We start from the raw sequence: 4,889 nt of genomic DNA on the forward strand, positions 1-4,889 counted from the left end.
GGTTCACACCCAGATATTCCTGAAGAGCGCCAGCATTTTTAACTGATTGGCCGTCTCTCCTGTTCTACATTATTAATATTAGATGGAGGATAATCACTAGAGAAGGAAGAAAAATAAAACATAAACATAAAGTAAACTTTTAAATGTCTTATTTGTCAGGCAGTGGTGGAGCATGCATCTAACCCCAACACTGCGAAGGCACAGGCAGGTGGATCTTTGCATTCCATACCAGCCTGGTCTACAGAGTGAATTCCAGAACAGAAAAACCCTGTCTCCAAAAACATAAACAAAACAACCACAAGCAACAAAAACAGCCCCCCGAACAACAACAAAAAAGAAATAAAGAAAAAAGAAGAAAAGAAAAATAAACTTCTTATTCTTCTTTACAGGAAAATAGGAGCAGATCTCAAACCAAAATCATAAATCTGGAAAAAATACATTGAAACATAATGAGGAAATTGACAAGCATATAGAGGCAGCAATTAGAATACATTGTATACATGTATGAACTTGCTAAAGAACAAATTTAGTTATTTTTAGGTAACGCAGAAATAAATTCTTCATCTCATTTTAATAATGCAAGCATTCAGAAGGAGTCTTGAAATTTTCTTTTCTACTTGTGCTAGTAAGAATAATATAGTGAAAGAAAGGTGGAAGGAAAATAGCGGGAGAAGTGGAAAGAAAGAAATGGAGGAGAGAGAGGAAGTCAGAGTGAGGAAAGAAGGGCAGATGAGTTCTGCAGGAAACTAGAGATCTCACAGAAGTGTGAATGAGCTAAAGAATCTCACAGTCCTGCTGATGCTCACACATCTTCAGCATCATTTCTCATAGCAATCATCAGCATTTTATTAGCATTAAAATCTAAGAGATTTGATTGAACTCTTAGATCTGTATTTTCTTATTTGTAAATGTGATACTTTTGACCCTAATTTGAATTTTATATCTTATGAAAAGGGGGTCTGTAAATTGATGCCTTCAGAGAGACTATAAAGAAAAGAAAACTGTCGTAAGCTACCTTTCAGGGGTGACTTCTGTCATTGTCTAGCCCATGTATATTTTTCATACAGTTTTATGCTCTAATACATAAGGAAGGGAAAAAAGGAAAAAGGCTTCTTTAACATAACATAAAGAGAACAATCAGAACAGTTGAATTTCTTCAATACTTGAGATACCCAGCCACTATTTTCTGAGTAAAGTATTTGATGAGTGGGGCAGTGAACACACCCTAGACCAAGTACAGCCACCCTCTACATCAAACCTCCTATTTTTAAAGAAGGAGGTAAAATGAGATCGACAATGCGTGTCTTCAAAATATTGCCCTTCCATTTTGGTTCCTTTGTGATGTTTCAAGAATGTTTGTGCAGAATGTAATTTATTGTTTTATAGAGTGATATCTCTCACTTAATTGTGTAGAATGACACCTGTTGTAGACAATGTTGGTAACAGTCATAATTAAATGAGCAAAAATGTGTCCCGGTCTAGTGGGAAACCTGTGAAAGACCCCCGAGGGATGTCTTCCTTGCAAGAGAGGCCCCGAACCCACAAACCCAACGAAGCCACACTTACGGATGCAAACAGCAAGAGGTTTATTCGAATACACAGGTACCTGGGGCGACAAGGTCTCTCGGAAGACTTGCGCGCCCGTCAGGCTGGGGTGAGGGGTTTTTATAGGAGAGCAAAAGTGCGGGAACAGAAGCGAAAAGCGTGGTTATGGGGATTCATTCCATTGGTCAATTCAAATAAGGCTACGAGTGCGCGCTCAGTGGCAAATTCTTGACCTTTTACCTAAATACCAAGGAGGGGGTTGTCCAGGAGCTTCACCTAAATACCAAGGAGGGGGTTGTCCAGGAGCTTCCTGTTTTCCTTATCTCTTCCTGCCTTCCTAGCTGGAGACCCATCTGAATACCAAGGAGGGGGTTGTCCAGGGTGATATTTTCCCTTTTCACCTGTATTGATTAGAGTTTATTATTGGCAGTTTGCTCGGTGGTCATCTTCAAAACTCTACATGGAAGACTTTATGATATCCAAACTTATTCTTAGTTTCAATGATCAGAGAATCTACAGTTGAGCTACAAGAAACTTCCTTGCAAGCAAGCAAGCACAAGAAAATGAAATGTTCTCTACCACACATTAAAATGTTCAGTTTGTGGAGATTGGTCAAAGTTCAGAGAACAAGAAACTTTGGTGTGTTCATTTGTAAATGAGATGCTGATAGCCCAATTTCTCTCTTAGATAATCAGAAGCCATGGAAGAAAAGGGAACACAATGATTGTAGGCGGGAGAAGTAGCAGAAGATTGCTAGAAACAGTGCTTTCTGGATCTTATAGAACCAGGACACATGGGGACTCGTGGTTGCTATGGCCTGCACAAAATCAAGCTAATTATTGTTCCAACCTCACCTGAGGAGTCTGGGGTGGTTGAGGACTTCTGGGAAGGGAAAAGTAAATTTTCTTTAATGACAAGGCCCCTGATAAACTGCCGATGTTTCTGTGGATGGCCTTACATGCAGGTACATATGGGCTAGACTCCAGCTCACAAAAGTACACATGTGAAGGGTAGTGAAGAGACTGTCGGAGAAGACGGGAAGCTGTGGGGGGGGGGAGAATGAAGGGTAGGTTTGATCAAACATATCGAGTAGGTATGAATTCTCAAAGAAAAATATTTTAAAACTAACTAAATAAAAAACATTTCAATTAAAATTTAGCACAAACTTTTTTTAAAATTTAATTTGATGGTTGGAGAGATGGCTTAGAGGTTAAGAGCACACTCATTGCTTTCCCAGAGGAGTTGGCTTCAATTCCCATGACCTACATAAGAGCACACTTGTGTGTGTGTGTGGGTATGGGTGTTTGCAAATGCCATAGTATACATGTGCAGAGCAAAGGATATCTTTGAGGAGTGGGGTCTTCTCCTTCTACTGTGGGTTTCTGGAATCTTCTTGAGTCCTCATGATTGTGCCACAAGCTCAATTTCCTTCTGGATATTTGACCTGACCCATAGGTCATGACTTTTGAACTTCCCTCTGACCTCTTCTTGTCCTTTTATCACTAAGAACTATATATCCCCACTGTGCCTTTATTGGCAGAGTTTCTTGTTTGTTTGAACTGGGGAGGCAGATTAGTAAGGCATGGCTTTTCTAATGAGTTTAGAATAGTCCTCCTCAGAATGGGCCTTTATTTTCTAATTGGGTCATATATCGAAAGAAAGAGGTGCCAGATAAGGCCTAAGTGAAATCTTCCCACAAATCACCCCTCATATTGATTCATGAGAAGAACATGGAATTGAAATCTGCTAAGAGAAGAGTTGGAAGTGGAGGATGGAATCCATGCACTTATATTTCCAAGACCCCACCTGGAAAGGAGACTAAATTCGTCTCCCTTCAGACGACATTTGGATACTTTAAGACTCTTAAGTGTGTGGGGAATATTAAGATGGAGGTCTAATCTTAAACCCAATTTAGAGAACATTAGCCTGCTTCCCTTGAGCCCATGTCTCCAAATGGGAAGCGAAGACTTTTCTGCTAATGAAGGCAAAGGCTTCAAGCAGAGGTCATTTCAAACCTGCAGGAGGACAGAGGGTTCCTATTCTGTCTCTACCAGGGATATTTTCCTTGTACTGCTGTTCCCAGATCTGCTTGAAAGCCATCTGCATGGGACCCTAAAGGACCTACAGTTAGAATTACAGGAGGGAATGGAAATCTCATTACAGAATGTTTCTGTGGCTTCTCCGGATTTGGAAAATAGCAAGGTATTTTCTCTTTTTCACAATGCTAATGTTCTTTTAACTGAGTCTATAGAGAAGAGAAAGACAGCTTTACACATAATTGTAGAGTTCCAGGGTTTTGTTTTCTCTATATTGTCTGAGATAATAGACATATATTTGGGATTAATTGGATGAGAAGAGGAATATGATTTAACACTGTCAAGGTATATTTTTACTTGATTCAAAATGACAGTAACTCTTACCTTGAATATCACAATGACTGCCATGAAGATATAGAAGCTGGATAATTTAATAAGTGAAAGTCATGTGGTCATATCCATACAGATACAAAAACAGATATACCCTTTTGTCTTTTGCACCATGAATAATAATAATAAAAAATCTTACAAACATTGGGGAAAATGCATATTGAGAGACTTATGTGATGTGCCTGCATGTTTCTTAGAGGGTGTGGAGAACAAAGATGAGGGAAAGTCATACAAACGGAGGAGAGCTACAGGGGAACAGGGAGGGAGGGGAGATGTTTAGAACAGTAAGATTGCCTGAAGGGAACTTTACAATCCTAAATTCCTGAGAATTTACAATGCATTAATTTCACTTTAATCAGCCTTGGGTAGCTAGAGGAATCTTAGTCTCTTGGAAGGTGCATTTCAACAAGATGCTTGTAATTTTTTTTTTTTTGCTTTATTATGGATAACGTGCAAGCCAGGAGTGAATGGATTTATGTTTTGTTTACTGTGATTATCTACTATTCAAAATTACAACTCCTCTCTGGTTCTATGGGCCACAAACAATTGTTTTCACAACTACCTCCTCAGTTCTTGGTCTCAGGTGCACTAGTGGTCCATATTCACTTGTAGATATTAGAGAAAATAGCTGTCAGCCATAAATTTACTTTCTCTTGTATATTTAAGAGCAAAGATATTTTGGGGACCTTTATTAATACACCTTGCCTCATATATGATCCTCCAGTTTACAGAACATTTGCAATATCCCACTCAGCATACCAAAAATCTGAAAAGTTGTATTTTACAATTAGTATGATTAAGGAGAATAGCCGCATTGCTTGTGCCTAAACTTACTAGGAGAAGGGAAATCAAAGATGATAATTGGGAATAACATTTGTAGTGCTAGACTCTGGACTCCAGTTCTGCTTGGCCAGTCCC

At 39.1% G+C, this 4,889-nt stretch overlaps 1 long non-coding RNA gene across 1 annotated transcript; it reads right to left on the minus strand.

The window, feature by feature from the left end:
• Positions 1-1,569: 1,569 nt before the first annotated feature.
• Positions 1,570-1,942, minus strand: LOC146890299 (uncharacterized). Its single transcript, XR_014998979.2, has 2 exons — positions 1,822-1,942; positions 1,570-1,785 (listed from the first exon to the last, which is right to left on the minus strand). It is a non-coding gene; the product is annotated as an uncharacterized LOC146890299 (long non-coding RNA).
• Between the last annotated feature and the right edge of the window lie 2,947 nt (positions 1,943-4,889).

This window comes from Myodes glareolus, chromosome 22, assembly GCF_982192425.1.
Source record: "Myodes glareolus chromosome 22, mMyoGla1.1, whole genome shotgun sequence".
NCBI lineage: Eukaryota > Metazoa > Chordata > Mammalia > Rodentia > Cricetidae > Myodes > Myodes glareolus.